Source organism: Taudactylus pleione, unplaced genomic scaffold (assembly GCF_031769625.1).
Source record: "Taudactylus pleione unplaced genomic scaffold, aTauple2 ptg000201l, whole genome shotgun sequence".
In the NCBI taxonomy this organism is placed as follows: Eukaryota; Metazoa; Chordata; class Amphibia; order Anura; family Myobatrachidae; genus Taudactylus; species Taudactylus pleione.
The window spans coordinates 7,323,250-7,345,102 of record NW_028284603.1 but is presented as its reverse complement, the minus strand read 5'-3'; the positions used below and the strand labels follow the sequence as shown (position 1 = coordinate 7,345,102).

Genomic DNA, 21,853 nt, shown 5'->3' with positions numbered 1-21,853 from the left:
TTCTTTATACAACAATACCTCATTCACATTTTACAGTATGTATCAATCTGCTATAACTCTGTACTTTCATTGTGCCGCTCATATTTTTCTTTTATACAAAATGTATCCGTGGGAAACCTTGCCCCTTCCTAAACTCAGGTCCGTTTCTTAGATGTCAGTCTCTCATAGTGCGATGGTTTACAATGCTGCCCTTTGTCCGGCATCAGGCTTGTACAGTGCCGCTCTCATGATACACATGTCTCTGAGACATGCCTTGAGTGAAGCTATGGAGTAGATAATTGTCTTTAATGAAAATCTTGCCAGCAATGGTCTGGAGTTTCCTCATTGGTGACAGTAGATCTGGTCTAATCTGTCAATGGAGATTAGTTTAAATATGTCCTATAGAACCTCTTACTATGTATCCCTATACCCACAGGAGACATGTGGTATTTGGACATGTTGAAAGTATTAGTGTTAACACAGACTTGACTAAATGAACAATTAAATATCTCAGTTACGGTTCTCAGACATATTACACATATTTGGTTAATTTGTAAACAAAAAAAGACTAATTACTTGTACAAAACACAAGGTGTATATAGTAAGGAAAATCATGGGATAAATAGTATGTGTTCCGATTCATTACTCCATATTTGGGGCCGAGGTGGAGTAAAGGTGCACACGGCATAGTAATCAGAACAGTCCTTACCATACGGCACATGCGCCACTCTCTCACCTCCTTGTGCCAATATCCTCCGTAACACCTCTGCTTCTTTTTTAAACAGATAAACATTGTATATTATAATTAAATATTACATTTTAAATCACTCCACTCACAAATTGGGGAAGCACTGAAGCTTTATGTATGTTTATACCTAGAGTGCTATTGGCCAGAGTCGCACATTTTTGCAGCCGTTTCTCCCTATGGCCGTTGCATTGTACTCACTTTCATATGCTAATATGACACGTAATGCACAAATCTGTGCTTCCAAAGTACAAGCCTATCCCACCCACTGTTCTAGCATCCACAGACACAACCGTCATCATCAGACACAACCATCATCATCCATAGACACAATCGTCATCGTCAGACACAACTGTCATCATCTACAGACACAACTGCCATCATTCACAGACACAACCGTCATCATCCACAGACACAACCGTCATCAGCCACAGGCACAGTCGTCATCATCTACAGACACAACCGTCATCATCTATAGACACAACCGTCATCATCTACAGACACAACCGTCATCATCTACACAGTCGTCATCATCTACAGACACAGTCATCATCATCCACAGACACAGTCGTCATCATCCACAGACACAACAGTCATCATCCACAGACACAACAGTCATAATCTACAGGCACAACCGTTATCATCCACAGACACAACCGTCATCATCCACAGACAACCGTCATCATCCACAGACACAACCGTCATCATCCACAGACACAACCGCCATCATCCACAGACACAACCGCCATCATTCACAGACACAACCGTCATCATCCACAGACACAACCGTCATCATCTACAGACACAACCGTCATCATCTACAGACACAACCGTCATCATCTACAGGCACAACAGTCATAATCTACAGGCACAACCGTTATCATCCACAGACACAACCGTCATCATCCACAGACAACCGTCATCATCCACAGACACAACCGTCATCATCCACAGACACAACCGCCATCAGTCACAGACACAACCGTCATCATCCACAGACACAACCGTCATCATCCACAGACACAACCGTCATCATCTACAGACACAACCGTCATCATCTACAGGCACAACTGTCATCATCCACAGACACAACTGTCATCATCCACAGACACAACCGTCATCATCGGCACTTGCACCAGCCCCATGCTAGGTGCAAGAGATCTGTCAGAAATAGGCTTCCCTTACCCAAACACATGACTCAATTGTCCAGAAATGGCAACTGGTCACCATTCGCACAAGATCACATATGCACCTACGTGCGATGCATTCGCACACCATGTTTTGAAATTCAGACACGTGTAAAGTCAGTTCGAGAATGGAGATGCTCCGGTTTTCACAGATGCATCCGGCTCCGAATTTTATTTCCACATTAAAATGTACAATTCTATCAGGAATTGTGAGATTACTGCTGAGATCCAGGGGGATGTTATACTGTTACAGGTGGCAGACAATTATAACATCATTACTTATATGTTGATTCATAAAAACCCAACTACACCAGTAGATATATTCTAATAATTAATATTTTATAATTTTTACACTAAAATATATTCAGTAAATTTCCTAGCAATCTTAGCCTCTGCTAACCATTGTCATTGGGGGCACTATTACTTAATAGACATTTCATTTTGGACTACTACAGAAAGAAGGCTCCTACTGGGTTTTTAAAGGGGTAAAAGACAGATATATTTATTTTCTTTTGTAATGGTATGTAATTTGATAGTATGTGATGTTCATATTTATGGTTACCACTGTCAAGACACTCTTGTGTATATATGACATTAATTACATTATAATATTGTGTACAAATGGGGTAATGCAACTGTCACATCTACTAACACTGGGGCTAATTCAGTAGTAGATGGAATTGCAAAGCTGGACGCAAGCAGTTTTGCAATTCCGTCCTTGCAAATATGCTTCATTTGCAATCCCAGCACTGCGACCGAGGTCGCAGGCTGGGATAACCATCGCGACTATCGGTCACAATGGTGGGCGGTGCCAGCCACCTGAGAAAGCCTCAGCTTACAGGATGACAGGCTAGCGAGGTTAGGAAACTGCTTTCTTGAACTTACCCCCTGTCCTTGCCACTCCTGGAAAACGGGGTCAACATGCCCCCGTTTCCAGGAATGCCAGCCGTCCTAGCCCTTGCACCACCCCTTAAATGCCTCTGGCTGTCAATCAGGCAGAGGCATAGCAGGGGCTGCGTGCAATCATACAGGACCCATTCTGCACATTTGCTGCGCACGCGTAGATTCCCGATAATCAGCCCCACTGTCAAGCTCCAGCTCTACGCCATCATGATCTGTAAGTATATGCACTTTTGTTTCCTGATGTAAACCTGATGCAAATGCCAATTCTCTATAGTTGCAGGCATCTTTTGCATCTAACTGAACATATGCACACAAATATGATTTTTCTTGTGTGGAGCTGTGTGTGTGTACATTCAGGATGGAAGTGCGTCCAACTCTACATAAGCCACCTAACACTGCAGTCACTGGTTTATTTGAAAATCCATGCATTCTTGCATTAAGTTTACAATAAAATAAAAATGAACATTTCAGCCCATGTGTATGATATTCAGCAGTGACAGCTCTACATTTGTCTTCAGGGAGAGCGTCACTGACCCCAAACTAGAGAGAAGCGAGACCAACTTTCGGCTTGATTCAGAGGTGGACGCAGTGCCGATGCTAGCCGCAGTGGAACAATATTTCTTACAACTGCGCATGCGAAAAAAACGTCAGAAAGCCCCTACGGCGCAAGTGTTACCGGAGTGTACGCATAAAGTTATTGTTGCGATTGGGTCAGACAGTATCAGTAATTGGAGGTGGCCTGAAGTCAACGCAAAAAAACACTATTTCATGGGTGTGTTATGGGAGTGTCGCGGTTGTATCAGTGAAATCGGCTGTGTTCTCAGCAGCCCTGCCGCAGCCCCAGAGGCCGTGTTCAGGCGGAGAAGCTGTACCTGCCGCGGGACAGGTGCAAGTGTCGATGTTGCGCGCAATGGTGCGCCGATGGTGGAGTGTCAAGAATCACCGGCGCTATTACAGTGTGCAGAGATGCTGAAAGTGAAGGTCTCAGTATTTGTGACATTAATACAATTAATAAATAAATTATTCACAAAATGTTAAATTATGTATACAGTATATCATTCTATATACACCTCAATAAATATCAGACTAAAAAAAAATGTAACACTCTTTGAAGTATTATGTATAATTTCTGCTCATCACTATCAATTATAACACATATATTTTATATTTGATCGGATAACTATATCACCAGCATTGGGCCTGATTCAGACCCACTCGCGAGCGGCTGTCCGCTCGCAAGTGGGTCGATGGTGTGCACTGAGCATGCGCACGACGGAGGGAGCTCCGTCGTGCGCATGCGCGAGACACGACGAGCGAAGGACTTTCCTTCGCTCGTTGTGTCTGATCAAAGGGGGAGTGCTGTCGATGTTGATTGACAGCACGCCCCCTTTGGTGGGCGTGCCGGGGGCGTGCCTCCCAGACGGGGGCGTTCCCAAGGGAACGCCTACCGTCAGAAGCCGGCCCACTGACATCACTAGTGATGTCAGTGGGAGTGATTTTGGCTCTGATAGAGCCAAAATCACTCCGGGCCTTGCGTTTGAGAAACTCAACTGCAGGGTCCGGCTCGCAGTGGCGATGGTCAAGACCATCGCGACCATCAACCTGCACGCTCGTATAGGCTGTGGGTGGTGACCCACAGCTATACGAGCGTCCAGGAGGACGCTCCATTTTTATGGAGGACGGCCCTCATTCAGAGCGAGCGCTCTGCTCAGAGCGTCCGGCTCTGAATGAGGGCCTTTGTCCCTAGTAACTGAGTGCCTGATTCAGAACCGCTCGCGAGCGCTCACAAGCGGGTCGATGTTAGGCCAGTGCACACGACGGACCCGGCTTCGTTATACGCATGCGCGAGACCCGTATAGCGATGGGCAAGCCGTCGCTATGGGTCTCGCTACAAAGGGGGCGTGCTGTCGATGGGGCCGGCCCCACTGACATCACAAGTGATAGAGCCAAAAGCACTCTAGGGCTTGCGGAAGATGAGACCCTACCACAAGGGTCTCGTCGCAAGCCCGATGGTCGCGATGGTCTTGACCATCGCGACCATCTTTTTGGCTGCTCGCTATAGCTGTGGGTGGTCACCCACAGCTATGCGAGCGGCCAGGAGGCCGCTCTAAAAAAGAAAAGGAGGGCACTGATTCAGAGCGAGCGCTCTGAAAGAGCGTCCGGCTCTGAATCAGGCCCTGATGGAGCCCAGACTCTGAAACTAATGTAAAACAAGTGACTCACTAAGTTGTCAGTCTCTAACTGCAAATATGTATTCCCTTTTTATTCCTATTCCTTGGTAATTAGGTGAGTAGACCTTATCTGGCCAGGAGGTAAATGTACTTGCTGTAAGTGCATGTGATACACGAGTTAAAGTGGAGGAGCTTGTTTGTTCTGCAGGCTTAAGCCTTAAGATAGTAGTTTTTCTGTTTTGTTCGTATAACGTCACGCGGAGGGGAGCAGGTGATTACAGCAATGCCCGGAGCATCCTCAGGATACTCCGGATAGCTGGCCACACTACTCGCACACCTCTAGTTACGGCCCTGATTTCAGCTTTATTCTCCTTGATGGAAATTTTGCAGATGCTGATGCATTTGCAGGGCCGCCATCAGGGGGGGACTGCCGGGACTGGAGTCCCAGGCCCAGTCACTCGTGGGGCCCGTCTGCTCCTAACCCCTGCTGCCGCACAAGCCTAAGGAGGGATGTATGCCCTCCCACTCCATCACCCTTACAGAGCAGCAGCCGGACATTCGGGGGGCCCTGCCCGGTTGCTGCTAGTACAGCCTCCCTCCCACGCATCCATCGGCCACTCACCATAACTGCCGCTGCACCGCCGAGCAAGAACATAGAGAGCTCGGCGGTGTGGCACAGTTCCTCCTACCTGCAGGATTGCTGGGGGTGCGATGCTGACCTTGTGGCGTCACGTCGCGCACCCTGCAGAAGAGAAGAGCTGTCGGCTGCGCGGAAGTCCTGGACCAACAAACGGATGGTAAGGGGGACACAGGATGAAAAGACAAGAGGGTGGAAAGGGTGAAGGTGGGTTGAAAGACGCGGGCAGGTGGCTGGATATACAAGGGGGCAGGAGGCTGGAAAAACAAGGGGGCAGGTGGCTTGAAAGACGGGGCAGGAGGCTGGAAAGACAAGGGGGCAGGTGGCTTGAAAGACGGGGCAGGAGGCTGGAAACACAAGGGGGCAGATGGCTTGAAAGATGGGGCAGGAGGCTGGAAAGACAAGGGGGCAGGTGGCTTGAAAGATGGGGACAGGAGGCTGGAAAAACACGGGGTAGGTGGCTTGAAAGACAAGGGGGCCGGAGGCTGGAATGACAAGAGGCAGAGGGATGAAAAGACAAGGGGTGAAAGGCTGGAAAGACAAGGGGTGAAAGGCTGGAAAGGCAAGGGGGCAGAAGGCTGGAGTGCCATAAGGCAAGAAGCTCAGGTGACATGGGGCAGGAGGTGACATAGGGATCAAGAGACTAGAAAGATACGGAGTAGTAGGCTTGAATGACACAGCAAGCTGGAGGTGAAACAGAACTGGAGGTGACACAGGGTAGGGGGCAGCAGAGATACAGGAGGCAACACAGGGAGCAGGAGCCTGGAAGAGACACAGGGCAAGAAGCTGGAATGTTGCAGGGATCTAGAGGTGACACAAGGAGTAGGAGGCTGCAGGAAACATGGGGCTGGAAGTTTGAATGGTGCAGGGATCTGGAGGTGACACAGGGCAGGTGGCTGGAATGACACAGGGTACTGGAGGGGAGAAGGGGCAGAAAGTTGGAATGTTACAGGGATCTGGAGGTGACATAGGGAGCAGGAGGCTGCAGATGACACGGGGTATGTAGTTGGAATAGATAGATGGGACATGGAGCAGGAGTGACACATTGGCAGGAGGCAGAAGTGACAGAGGAGGCTGGAGAGACACAGGTGGTGAGTCTCAATGAACCTGTGTTGTATGATAATGACATTAATTATATTCCTACACAAACAGGCATCTTCCGGTCAATGGGATTTCCTACATGAATAGTGAATACCGACTGAAGACACCGTTTGCTCAGGGAGGATCAATTTCTTCAGAGGTTCCCCATTGCAGAGAAACCACCATATACAGTAGGTAAGATCAGGTGTATTTTTTATTTCATATTCACATGCTGTGCATATGCCAAATATATTAGAATTGCACATAATACATGAAGTGCCAGGATTTTGGAATTGCAGAGAGAGAGAGAGAGAGAGAGTCCAATGAGCTGCAAAAAAAAAGCAATTCCACAGATGATCATTGCTCTGTTCTCTCTGCAATTCCAAAACCCCAGCACATGTACCATGTGCAATTCTATTTGGCACAGATACTATGGAAACAGTCCAGTGACAGTGATCCCCCTTCTCATCCTGTCCAGTGCCCCCCCATCCAGTCCAGTGCCCCTACCATCTTACTGACTCCCCCATCCCAGTGTCTATCCCCTTCACTCCCCAACCAGCCCACTGCCTCCATCTAACTGCCCCTCAGCAAGAACCCCCCCAGCCAGTCCAGTCAGTGTACCCCTTCTCCAGCCTAGTGTACCCCTCTTCCACCATCATCTCACTGCCCTCTTTGCATCCAGTCCAGTGCCCCCTATATATCACCCATTGCCTTTCACCCTCTACCTGGCATCACCCACTGCCTCTCGCTGTCACCCTATCCCCAGGGTCACCCACTGCCTCTCACCGTCACCCTCTGCCTCCCCCTTGCGTCATTATCTCCCCATCACCCTCTCTCTCCTGTCACCCTCTGCCCTCTACAAGGCATCACCCTGTCACGTTCTGCTTCTCCCTATCACCCACTGCCTCTTCCAGTCACCCTCTCCCTGTCACCCTTTCCTGTGACCCACTGCCTCTCCCTGTCATTCTCTACGTTACCCACTGCCTCTCCCTGCTTCACCCATTGCCTCCCCAAAAAGGGCATGACTTGTGGATACAGCATTCTCTTTGAGGCCATGTCCCTTGTTGTGAGGCCACGACTACTTTCCCAGGGGCACACGCAAAAAAGCCCCCTCCCCTTCCGTCATGGTGCCCCACTGTCATTTTGTTCTGGATCCTCCCCTGCTCGCGGGTCACTTCTCACGCAGCCGCCCAGGGTCTCACTCCTGCTCCATCTCCAACCTATGTCGCGCCTGTCCTGCACAATAAATCGTTTCTTGTTAGCTAGCGTGACGGCTGTCATAACATTACGCCGCGTCACTGAATAAGAGAGGAGACACGGCATGTGAGGACTGGGGAGCAGTTAGAACGGAATAAGAAGAAGAGTGTGGTAACTAAGGTACTGTAAGTGCCTGGGGTTGTGTGTGTGTGTGGGGGGGGGGGCTGCTTATCTTGGCAGTCCCGGGCCCCATCATTTCTGATGGCAGCCCTGTGCATATGTCTAGGGTGCTTGTCACTGGCAGAATGGAAGTGGACTGTAGTTTTCTCTGTGGTGTTGGTCTGCTGGAAACTGAATTCCTCACTGGAGCACAGGTGGTAGTGTTCTCTGCAGTCACGGATTGCTCTCCCTACTCCAGCTATTACCTCTAGAATGACTCTGTTTCTTAAAATAATTCTTACTTTAACTATTTATCTCTAGTTTACCTTAAAGCGTTTAGGGGGCACCTTAAACACTGAATGAGTAACATTCAGGGGCTGTTTTTTTGCCTTCATTGCATTGCTGAATGCCACCCATGACATGTAGGGGCAGTAACTGGCAGCTTCTTACCAGCTAAGATTGATTTTCTTTGTCATTTGCATTTAAGTTATACCCTAGTACAATGCATTTTGTATTCAGATCATACTGTACTTTAGTGAGTCATTCAAATTCCACGGTAGTGTACTATTTTTGGATACAACTAACTGATGGGGTGATTCAGCTAAATGCCTCTGCCTGTCAATCCACCTTTATGCTAGCTGTCCCTGTTTTTCCATAATTACTGCACTATTTAAGGTAGGGCTGAAACTAGGGGTGTGTGAGCAGTGTCACCGCACAGAGCACAGAGCTCTGTGGGCATCACTGATGCTCACATATGGCCCCTACATCTGGCTAGCATGGTGCCAGGAAAGGCACCCTGCAGTCAGAATCTCTGCAGCACTGCTGCCTGGAGTGTCCTTAGGATGCTTCAGACATGCACACAGCGGCCCTTACAGTTCCCCGGCCGGCGGTTCGATTCCCGTCAGCGGCAGCCCGACAGGAGCAGAGTTCGAAGCAGCGGAAGCCCGACAGCGCTGGAAATCCCGATCGTGGATAGGTGAGTATAGACTAACCTAACCTAACCCCCCTAGCCCTAACCCTCCTTAGGGGTGCCTAACCCTAACCTCCCCCCCAAGTGCCTAACCCTATTCCCCCCTCTAAGTGCCTAACCCTAACCACCCCCTTCCATGCTGCCTAAACCTAAGTCCCCCGGGGGGGTGCCTAACCCTAAGTCCCCCTGGGGGTGCCTAACCCTAACCCTCCCTCCCCCTAGCCTAACCCTAACCCTCCCGGGGGGGTGCCTAACCCTAAGTCCCCCCCCGGGAGCCCTAAACCTAACCCTCCCCCCCGCGGCTGTCTGCTCATGGCGCCCGGCATCACTACGATCGTGATGCCGGGCGCCGGTCTCCCGGCGTCGGGGAAATGCGGGCGTCTACATCTAGACGCCTGGCATTTCACCCTTGCCGGGATATGACAGTCGGGAAGCCGGCTGCCGGTATTTAGGCAGTCGGCTTCCCGATTGCTTCCCCCCCCGAAGCATCCTGATGCTCCTGGTATTGCTGTAATTCCTGGCAATTGTGGCTCAGCCCTCACCGTATGAAGTCACATGGAGGGGGTATGACCTGCCCAGGGCGCCAGAACCCATAGTTTTGGCGCTGATTTAAGGAGCCAAAGTGCTTCAATTCAGTGCTATATTATTGAGTAGCCTGTACACAAATTCTAGTAGAATACAATAGAGGGAGTAATCCAGTAGAATAGCCTAGGAAAAATGACGTGTAAGGTACAGTATTTGATAAGCTTGCCTGAAGGGAAAGTCTTACTGTGCAAGGGAGGGCATTCCACATAGTGTGTGCAGCCTGAAAGGTATGTGGTCACGCTACTTACAGCCTTTTACCTGTGCGGGTGTAATAACTTTGAACATGCCGGTAACCTTCCCGTCTGGGCGCCCCTGATGAGAGCAGCTAATAAGTGTGGATGAGAAATACAAATATTACAGAAAGTTGAGAGAGCAAGTTTGGGGATATTTTGAGACAAGACAAGAGATGTTAGTTGGGATTCAGTATGATTTACCGCTGGCTGCATCAAATCCCGACAGCGGCATCCCAGCAGCACTGAAAATCCCGATCGTCCCCAGGTAAGTATTCTCTAACCTATTCTACCCCCTAACCCTAAACCTCCCTTAGGGGTGCCTATCCCACACCACCCCCTCAAGTGTCTAACCCTAATCCCCCCTCTAAGTACCTAAACCTAACCCCCCCCTCCCCGCCGCCTAAACGTAAGTCCCCGGGGGGGGGTGCCTAACCCTAACCTTCCCCCGGAGGGGTCCCTAACAGTAACCCCCTTCCCCTAGCCTAAACCTAACCTCCCAGGGGAATGCCTAATGCTCAGTCACCCCCGAGAACCCTAAACTTAACCCTCCCGCCCCCCGCGGCTGTGCACGCCCGTCACCCGGCTTACCTTCGATCGGTAAGCCGGGTGTCGGACTCCCGGCGTAGGGAAAATGACAGGCGTCGGGACTTTGATGCCTGTCATTTAACCCTTGCCTGGATTATACAGTAGGGAAGCCGGCGGTCGGGATTCCATCCATCGGCTTCCCGACTGTTCCCCGTTAGTTGGTGTAATTTTGTTGATTGCCTTTTATGTTGGTAAACGGTAAAATACAGACAACCAATGTAGGAACATAATGGAACAGCAGTAGAAGATTGTTTTGGAATGAAAACCAGTCTACCTGTTACATTCAAATCACGTTGTAGTAGGGGCTGAAGTTTGGTTAGATAAAGAACTGTAATACCCCATTCACACTGAAAATTAAAATCCTGGGTAATTCACTTTTACCCGGTAATTTGCTAAACAACCCGGGATTTTTCCTTGTGTGAAAGGGTCATCCCGGGACTAAATTCCTGGGTCTCCGACCCTGGTTTTTTGCAGGGTCGTAGACCCGGGAATTAAGTCCCGGGTTGACCCTTTCACACAGGGAAAACACCAGGGTTGTTTAGCAAATTACCGGGTAAAAGGGTGTGAAAGGGGTATCAGACAGAAAATGGGGAAAAACCTGGCACGCAAAATGCAGGGAAAAAGTTGTGTTTTTCACCATTTTCTGTCTGAAAGTGGTATAAGAAAGTTTTTGCAGAATAAGATACGTGTGTAATCTGAAACATGTATTAGATGTATGTAACAGGAATTGGTATACGGTTTGGATTATGTAACAAAGGACAGTTCGGAGTTAAGAATAACATCTAAGAAAATATAAAGGGTAACTTATTGAGGTGTTATTTACAGAAATAGAGATGCCAGGTAGGTAGCTTCTGTTGGCTAGTGGAAATATTAGCACAGTTAAGATCATTAGCGTCAGCCAATGAAATGACTGCTCTGAACAGTAATCATTCAGTGTATGGACCCAAATAATGATTGGCTAAAACGGCTAAAAAATAAGGTTATTTTAAAGTCTATGGGATCATTGCCACTCCCCACATCTGTCCACCTGGTTGTCTGTACAAATTGTGCTGTTTATTGTCAGCTTAGGTCTGTGAATAAAAATCTTCAGGGAATTCTCAATCAGCAGAACATCAGAACTTTCTGTGTTTCTAGTAAGAAACCCTGATTTTCACAGTGCAGTAACGAAAGCCAAGACAGAGGGCTCTATTTACTACAATCCGCATATTGAATGCAGATTGTAGGGTGATATTATCGACTGAATTCGCATTGCGAATTCAGGCAATATCACAGGCATTTACTACAAATCCCTTGCAGGGACAGAGGTTGCGAGAAAGCTCTGTCTCTGCGAATCCCATCCGCACACTAGTCACGGTATTTTTGCAAAAAATACCGTGACAAAGTGCCCACGCATGCGCCGACCGGCCGCCGCTGCTACCCCCCGGCGCTAAGCCCCGCCCCCGGAGCTAAGCTCCGCCCCCACGATCGTGGACCCCCCGCGACCCCCCCTCCCTTAATAGAACTTACCTGCATGATCCGGGGCTCAGGTGATATCCCATACTGCACTGGCACCCGATCACCTGATGACCGGGCCTCAGTGCAGTATAGGAGACCAGCTGACCAGAGAGGAGACATCACCGGAGGCCTGATCAGCGGTCCCTGGAGTCAGGTAAGTAAAAAAAAAATTTGACAATTTTTTTTCTTTTTTTTACAGTATTCAGCTTGTGCTCTGTTTAGACCACACAGCTGATTACTGGGACCGACTCCCGACTCTGCTTTCCCCATTAGAGCGGAGCAGAAGTCCGGTAACCAGTGGGAGAAAACCTGGATAAAGCCACCTCCAGGTGGTGTTATTATCACAGGGCCTCCCTAGGTATTTTTTTCACATTTTATTTTTAGTAACTCTGGTCGGTTCACATTTCCCATTACAATTATGGGAAATGCAATCTGATTACTAAAAACAAGTGATGCTTAGGGGTTGGAGTAGAATTTTACAAATTCTGCTCCAATTGCCCTGTAATAACTATAGGTGATACTAAAATAATGTGAAAAGGGTGGGAAAACACCCTTTTTCACTTTATTTTAGTAAAAATAATGTTAATAAATAGAGCCCATAGTCATAATCTAACAACAGCATTAACCTCACCAGTGTACCATCTGGAATAGACCTCCTATTTTTGATTTAACTAGACAACTTCCCAGAATTTTTTTAAAATTTCCTAATTAAAGAGGATGTTATTAAGAAAGTAAAACGATTTAGCTTAAGAAAAAAAGGAAATGCTAGTAAGTTAATGTACATGAAAAATGCTAAAACCAGGTTTTCAGAATTAAAATTAAAATTTGCAGCAAAAACAAACTACTTATCCCACGCAGCCCACAGTTACAGCACAGAAATCGGACTAGTAACTACCGTGTTTCCCCGATAATAAGACCTACCCCGAAAATAAGCCCTACCCTTACTTTTGAAAAACGGTCCAAAATAAGCCCTACCCTGAAAATAAGCCCTAGCAAAATACCCATTTTGTCCGGTCCCTGCGCTACACTAAAATTCCCCCAGGTCCGCCCCCCCCCCCCGCATGAAATGGATGCCGCTGTTAAAGATTTAACAGTGGCATCCAATCACAGCTGCAGCATCTCACTCTCTCATAGTGAGCGCGCAGCAGCTGGCGTGCCTTGCAGCGTCATTTACAGCAGCGCCGCGGAGGAGAGTAGAGAAAAAGAGGAAAAAAAAATAAAGGTAAGCAAAGAGTTGTAAAGCAGGACTGAGGGCATGATGGGGATAAAAGCAGGACTGTGGGCATGATGGGGATAAAAGCAGGACTGAGGGCATGATGGGGATAAAAGCAGGACTGAGGGCATGATGGGGATAAAAACAGTACTGAGGGCATGATGGGGATAAAAGCAGGACTAAGGGCACGATGTTGATAAAAGCAGGACTGAGGGCATGATGGGGATAAAAACAGTACTGAGGGCATGATGGGGATAAAAGCAGGACTGGGATTCGGGGTATGGACACTTATGATGATGATGTTGGAATAAATGACCATTTTGGAATAAAGGTAGATTTTTTTTTGTTCACACTTACCGGTTTATTGAAATTGATGTCAATGTTAATTAAAAATAGGAGTTATGGTATGACATACCTTTGTTAACGCCTTTTCTTCGAGGTCCATGGGGTCCACAGCCATCACATTGGGGTTTATGGATTCATCCAGGCACCAAACAGTTAATCCAAGCTCTCAGCTCCCAGGATGCACTAGGTCCTCCCCCATATACCCCGCCCCTGGTCACAGGGCATCAGTTTGTCACAAAGCCCACCAAGAGAAGGCAAAAAGAGGTAAGGAAGGACATATGTTCTCTAGACATTCTCTCCACGAGGGAAACACTCAAGAGATACAACAAAACTACCCATTAACAGTAGGTGCGTTAGGGTGGGTGTCCTGTGGACCCCATGGACCTCAAAGAAAAGGAGTTAACAAAGGTATGTTATACCATAACTCCTATTTTCTTCTTCGGGGTCCATGGGGTCCACAGCCATTACATTGGGGATATACCCAAGCAGTAACCCCTAAGGACGGGAACGCTCCTGTGTCTCGGAAGAAAGGAGGATCCTGCGTCCAAAGGAGGCATCCTGAGAGGCAAAGGTATCAAATGCATGTTTTATAAAGGTGTGGACAGACGACCACGTGGCTGCCTTACACAATTGTTCCGCAGACGCGCCCCAGCGGGTTGCCCACGAAGGACCCACAGACTGCGTAGAGTGTGCCCTGATCGAGTCTGGCACCCTACAATCCACCTGAGTATATGCCTGTGATATGGTCATACGAAGCCATCTTGCTAAAGTCTGCTTATTGGCTGGCCATCCCCGCTTATGGCAGCCATAAAGAACGAAAAGAGAATCAGACTTCCTCAACTTGCTGGTGCGCTCCACGTACATACGGAATGCACGTACAACATCCAGGGAAGCCTCACTAAGGACAGACCTGGCACATGAAAAGCTGGGACCACAATTTCTTTGTTTATATGAAATTGTGATACCACCTTAGGGAGATATCCAGCTCTGGTCTGCAGCACCGCTCTATCCTGGTGGAAAACCAGAAAAGGAGAGCGAACTGACAAGGCCACCAAGTCGGACACTCTACGAGCAGAAGCAATGGCCAAAAGAAAAATTGTTTTTGCTGTTAACCATTTGAGATCTACCGACTCTAATGGCTCAAAGGGGGAAGCCTGTAAAGCCTTAAGAACTAAAGACAGGTCCCATGGTGCTACCGGAGGAACAAACGGAGGCTGCACCCTCAAAACTCCCTGAAAAAAGGTTTTAACATCAGGCAACGAAGCAACGCTACGCTGGAACCAAACTCCAAGCGCAGAAGCCTGCACTCTTAGGGAGGCCAGACGAAGACCCCGCTCTAACCCTGACTGGAAAAAAGCGAGTACACGGGAGATCCTAAACACACCAAAATTATATTTTCTCAGTTTACACCATTGAAAAAAAACACGCCATACCCTATAGTAAACCTGGGCCGAAGAAGGCTTTCATGCCCTCATCATGGTCTTTATTACTGGCTCTGACAACCCTTTGGCTCTTAACATGGAGGCCTCAAGAGCCATGCCGTCAAAGCTAACCGAGGGAGATCCGGATACCAGCAGGGACCCTGTAGCAGCAGATCTCGCCTGAGAGGAAGCGGCCAAGGTGTGTCCACTGAGAGGTTTTGTTGATCGGTAAACCAATGGTGCCTGGGCCAAGCAGGGGCTATCAATATCACCATGGTGTCTTCTTGTTTGAGTTTTCTGACCACCCTTGGAAGAAGAGCTAGAGGCGGAAAAAGATACGCCAGCCCGAACTTCCACCTTACTGACAACGCATCCGTGAAGTCTGCCCGTGGGTCCCTGGTCCTGGACCCGTACCTGGGGACCTTGTGGTTGCGATTTGAGGCCATAAGGTCTATCTCTGGAAGACCCCATCTGTCCACTAAGACCTGGAATACCTGCGGGTGGAGAGCCCACTCCCCCGCGTCTATGTCCTGCCGACTTAGAAAGTCTGCCTCCACATTTTGTACTCCTGGTACAAAAACTGCCGTTATCGCAGGAAGATGACGTTCTGCCTATACTAGGATCCTTGACACTTCTGCCATGGCTCCCCGACTTCGGGTGCCTCCCTGCCGATTTAGGTAAGCTACTGTGGTAACATTGTCGGACTGTACTTGCACCGGCTTGCCGTGCACAAGATCCTGGGATTGTACCAATGCCCTGAAAACTGCCCTCAGTTCCAGTACATTTATGGGTAGACAACTTTCTGCCCTTGTCCATCTTCCCTGGAAGACATGCGGGCCTAACACTGCTCCCCAACCCCGAAGACTGGCATCGGTGGAGAGGAGAGTCCAATCCGATATCCAAAACGGCCGACTCTGGTTGAGGTGGTCCGTCCGTAGCCACCAGGACAGGGACAACCTGACCTCTGGGGAGAGGTAGATCTTCTGAGATTTTATCAACCGATAATCCCTGTTCCAGCATGAGAGAACACACCGTTGCAACGGCCGGGAGTGGAATTGTGCATATTGCACCATGCTGAAGGTGGATACCATTGACCCCAGCACTTGCATGGCCGCATGCACTTATACCTGCCTGTTGTGTAAAAGATTGCGTATGCGCCCTTGTAGGACCGCAATCTTCTCTTGCGGTAAATACAATCTCTGCTTTACCGAGTCCAGTCGTGCTCCTAAGTGCACCAACTGTTGTGCTGGTTGAAGGAAGGATTTCTTCCAGTTCACAATCCAACCGTGCCTCTGCAAACAAAAGACTGTCATCTCGAGATGCCTCATCAACTCCTGCAGAGACTGCCCTAGCAGAAGGAGATCGACTAAGTAAGGCAAAACTCTGATGCCCTGGCCCCTGAGGGCTACCATTATCACTGTCATGACTTTGGTAAAAACCCGTGGGGCTGTGGACAGGCTGAACGGTAATGCCTGAAACTGAAAATGGTCCTGCCCTACTGCAAACCGCAGAAACTGTTGATGGGATACCACAATGGGCACATGTAAATAAGCGTCTTGAATATCAAGGGATACCATGAAGTCCCCTGGTTCCAAGGCTAATACTATTGACTTCAGTGTCTCCATATGAAACCTGGGTACCCGTATGAACGTATTGAGGTCCCTTAAATTTAGAATTGGTCAGAAAGACCCATTTGGCTTCCGAACCAGAAACAGGTTGGAATAAAACCCCTTTTGAACCTGTTCCTGTGACACTCAGACAATCACCCCTATCCTCAACAGGGAGTGAACAGCTTGCTGTATAGCCAATGCTTTCACCGACTCCACAGGCAGGGGTACGGAAAAAAACCCTTGGGGCGGACTTCTCCAAAACGTTAGGGCATAACCCTGGGAATCTATTTCCCGAACCCAGGCATCTGTTGTTGTGAGACACCAGATTTTCAAAAACTGAAGAAGTCAGCCTCCTACCCTGGGATCCCCCCGGAGGAGGCCCGTCCCATCAGGCCACGGGTTTATCCTGTGGCTTGGAACCCGGGCATTTGGTTTGCCAGGGCTTTTTAGGTGATGGCTTTCTACCAACACCTGCTCTACCAAAAGGCTGCCCTCTGACCTTCCCCTGAGGCCGAAAGGTATGAAAGGAAGAAGACCTTTGTCTACACCCTGATGCTGACGGTAACCCTGCAGCCTTAGAGGCTGCCACCGAGGCTACAATTTTGTCCAATTCCGAACCGAAAAGGACTCCACCTGTGAAGGGTAGAGACTCTAAGACCCTCTTGGACCCTGAATCAGCCTTCCAATCTCTTAACCATAATGCTCTACGAGCAACTACAGAGGCTGCTGAAGCTCTGGCGGACAATATCCCTGCATCTAGAGCTGCCTCTCCAAGGTAAGAAGAAGCCTTACATAGGAAACTATATCCTGCTGTTCTTTGGACAACTCAGGCAAGGACTTGGCCAAAGCCTTCATCCATTCTTCTATGGCTCTAGCCACCCAGGCTGTATCCATTGCCGGCCGGGTAGCTGCCTCTGAGATTGAAAAAATCGTCTTAAGGCAACCCTCCAGCCTCTTATCAGTAGGATGTTTAAGGGAACAGGCTGAAGGTACTGGTAAAGTGGAAGACTTCATTAAATGTACCACATGCGTATCCACTGATGGTGGAACCTCCCATTTAGAACACTGCTGAGAAGAAAATGGATATAAAGCCGAAATCTTTTTAGCCACATGGAACCTCTTGTCCGGAGCCTTCCAAGCTTTTGCCCAAAAGTTCCGATAAATGCTCCGACCCGGGAAACTCCGCTTTGACCACCCTCTGGCGCTTAAACACTGGAGCCTTCTTATGTATAGGCTCTGCCTCCTCGATATTCAAAACCGCTTTGACCGCCCTAATTAAGAATGGGACATCTGTCACTGGGAAAAGATCCCCCTCTTCTGTGGAGAGAGATCCCTGAGAGGATACTTCATCCTCCTCAGAAGACAAATCAGAATCTGTGTCCTGACTTGCCTGTGTAGCCAAACGCCTTCTAGCTTTTGGCCGTACAGGTTTGGCTATCTGAGGCGGCTGCTGAAAAGTCAAAGACGACGAAGGGCCTGCTTGCCCATGCGCATACATATCCATCCAAGATGGCAACATAGGAGGCATAAATACAGCTGGCTGCAATTGCTGCTGAACTTTCATCCCCGGAGCAGCTGGAACTGCCAATCTCTCGGCCACCTGGACCATGAACTGGGAAAAAGCAGCCCAAGGGGGTTCCTGACCCGAAGGCGGAAAATTTGATTGCTGTGGAGACTCTCTAAAACAGCGAACACATAAGCCATTTTGCACAAAGTCCTGAGAGGACAAACCTGCCTTACAGGCTACACATGATAGCAAAAGAGGGGCCTCAGCCACCTGCCTTTCAGAATCTTTTGACATATTTAAAAGTCTAAATTCTATAAGCAGGGACCCGTGCATCTGCTATACGCGTGGTTCCTATGTGGGAACACGTGCCCCTGCCTTCCTGTAGCTTGAACTTTGGGACTGCAAGCAGTCCCACTGCTAGTACGGTGCCTTCTCGCACCAAACAGTATACTGGCGCCCTGTGACCAGGGGCGGGGTATATGGGGGAGGACCTATTGCATCCTGGGAGCTGAGAGCTTGGATTAACTGTTTGGTGCCTGGATGAATCCATAAACCCCAATGTGATGGCTGTGGACCTCATGGACCCCGAAGAAGAAATAAGCCCTACCCCGAAAATAAGCCCTATGGAGTTTTTTTGACCAAAAAAAAAATAAGACAGTGTCTTATTATCGGGGAAACACGGTAGTACCAGTACTGGACAATCCACTCCCTCCACACCTGTTTGTGGTGTGGGGTTCCAGAATCTCTCCCACTTAAAATTATATAAAACCATGGTCACCAAACTGTAGCTCGCGAGCTAGCGGTATCTTGCGGTCTTAATTTTGGTAGCTCACCTAGCGAGTGAACTAGGAGGAAATGACCTCTGACGTGTGCTCCCCGTGGCGTCGACACCATGGGTGGTAGAGGGTGCGGCAATCACCTGACGTGCCACAGGGAAGCACATCAGGTGATTTCCGCAGCCTCTACAGTTGTCACCTGACGTGCTTCCCCATGGTTCCACCCACGGCGTCTATGCGAGTGACTCCTGCCAAGCCCTCCCGAAAAATCACACAGCAGCCCTGCCTATTTCTTTTGCTCCACTACTGCACAAACCTCCTTGGAGCTGGTAATTAACAGTGAAATGTGCCTGTGCTTAAATATTATTGAAAGTGTGAAAGTGCTAAATAAAGTGTTAATGCGTGCCTCACCAGAGCAGCCCAGCCACACCAACCCCGAGGGGCACCGCACCCCAAACTCATCCCCAAAACTGATAACTATATCCAATTTGGGTAATAATTGCCCAATATAAGGCCACATGATAATGGCACATACAAATATACCTGAATTGAGAGCCAGCTTACCTTGGAGTCACCCCTAAGTCCTCCTAATGGCACTACAAGAACCAGCATGCCCTCCTAACGCTGGTCCCATCTATGCCTCTCAGTACAGAAATACAAGTTGGAAGCTGCTCAATCACTTCAGTAATATCCCTCAGGTGCATGTAAGGTAGGTGTTAGTCTATACAAGAAACAACACATAGTTTTTGCTTTAATCTCATACTAACACTTTATACCCCTTTTACACCGGAGCTAAAACCCGGGTTTTTGAAGGGTTAACCCGGGCAGCTCCCTGGTGTAAAAGGGCAGAGGGTTGGATCGCCGGGTCGAGTGACCCGGCAATCCAACCCAGGTAACTAGCAGGGTTTAACACGGGCGTAGCCCGTGAAACCCTGCTATGGGAACAGCGCACTCCGGGTCACGAAGACCTGGAGTGCGCTGCTAGCCGGCCGATTGGTCCGGCTTCAGTGGCGCTTGGAGATGACGTCATCTCCAAGCGTCCACTTTCACTCCGCAATAGCCGGGTCTATGCAGACCCGCTTGCGGTGTGAGCGGCGCTGACTCGGGAATATCCCGAGTCAGCGCCGGCAAAATTCCGGGTCTGATCCGGATAGGAACTTTGTTCCAACTCCGGGTCAGACACGGAATTTAGGTGGAAAAGGGGTATTAGTCTCTCACTGGTGTGCTTCACTGGGGTGGCTGGCTATCGCCGGCTTTTTTGGGGTTCTACACCCCAGTTTCTGACCAAGTGATAGGGACCTCCGGTATCAGAAACGCCGTGACGCGGCCCTGAGGCTTAGCCCTATCTTTGCAAATATATGCAACTGAGATCTCTGAATTATCTACCACCATGTAGTTTTTCAAATCTTATTGCTGATTTCATTCAGTGTGCTGGGGGATTACTTTTTGTTGTTTCTTAAATTTTATTTACAAGCTACAACAATATGATGATAATAATGAAATGCATTGTTATTTTCTATTAAACATTTTTTTTTCATTTTAATTAAATTACCTTCATTTGTTCGGTTATTAATCAGATTATTTTTCTACAATTTTAGTAGCTCTTCAGAAGGTTTCATTTTTCTAAAGTAGCTCACACCTCAATTAACGTTGGCGACTACTGATATAAAAAATCTACTATTTCAGTTTAAAAACTAGGGACATATTTCGCTTCAATCCACCCCAAAAAATTTATTTGATACCAAAGTAAAACCAAATGCCTCAACAGTTTGACAGTAGCCGAGGACAAGCAATAACTACATATATTACACTTTTATTATATGGTTACAAAAGAGATAGAAATAACAACTGAAATCAATTCTATTAAAATTATATTTTTAGTCTCATTGTTATCAACCCTGGAATTACACAATTTACCAGCAGAGAGTGACCTTTCCGGGAAGCTGCAAAACTTAATGATCCTGATGCATTTGTAAAAAGCAGAGTCAGCATATAACACAAATTCCGCTAGCTACACTGAACTACCATTATACAGTGTGTGCCTAAAAACCTTGCCATACCATCACATTTTCCTTCATTTCCCTATTATTTCTCATGTGTGTAATAGAAGATTAAAAACTTTCTAGGCTACAACTGTTGTGAAACTACAAGTCCCAACATGCCCTCCCAATGTTTTGCTATTAGAAATGCTAAAACTGTGTCAGGGCATACTTGCCGACATTCAGCTCCCTCCTTCCGGGAGGGGGCTGAATGTCAGCTTACAGCGGGGGGCGTGGCAGCACGTTAATGTTGTTGTGGGGGTGTGGCCACGAGATCGGGTAATCGCGGCTCCGCCCCCTCTTCACAATGCCGGAGTAAACGGCATTGTAAAGCGTGGGGCGGGGCCACAATGACGCGATTCAGCGCGAATCGTGTCACCATGCCCCCCGCTGCTGGGGTTTTGCTAGTAACTCTGCGGGGGGGGTAGGGAGAGATGGCGGCTTACGGGAGGCTTGCCTGCCTTCCCGGGGGGCCGGGAGGCACCCGATAATCGGGAGGCTCCCGGACAAATCTGGAGGGTAGGCAAGCCTGTATCAGGGCATGCTGGGATGTGTAGTTTTACATCAGCTGAAGAGCTGCAAAGTTGGCCAGTCCTGTTGGTTCATCCTATAAGCAAGGCAATATTACCCAATAGCAGTCTTAGTGGGTGCATAGGGCTGGCCTATTGGGTCCTAAGGGGATTTCTAGTCACTTGTGATTGGACGTTTAATTTTTTATGAAAACGGCTTAAAGGCTTCTTAATTGTAATTGCAGTGCTGACAGCATGGGCTGGACGGTTCTTCCTGTTACTATTTACTCAGTCACATAAGCACAAGGGGTCAGAGGGGCATGTGCTGGTCCCTAATTGGAAGAGTTCAATACATGGTAAAGAACATCATTATGTTTTCTTTAATAAGAGACATGTCCCTCTGGATACCAAGCCGCACTATTCTTATATACTGTATGGCTCCAGGTATTTTCTTTTTCTATTTTGTTCTTATAGATCGATATATATTGGTACTGTTAGGTTCCCATAT

The 21,853-nt window shown here is 48.3% G+C and overlaps 1 pseudogene; it reads right to left on the bottom strand.

Annotated features, from left to right (window-relative positions):
- Positions 1 to 14,996: 14,996 nt before the first annotated feature.
- Positions 14,997 to 17,408, bottom strand: LOC148518180 (uncharacterized; annotated as a pseudogene).
- Between the last annotated feature and the right edge of the window lie 4,445 nt (positions 17,409 to 21,853).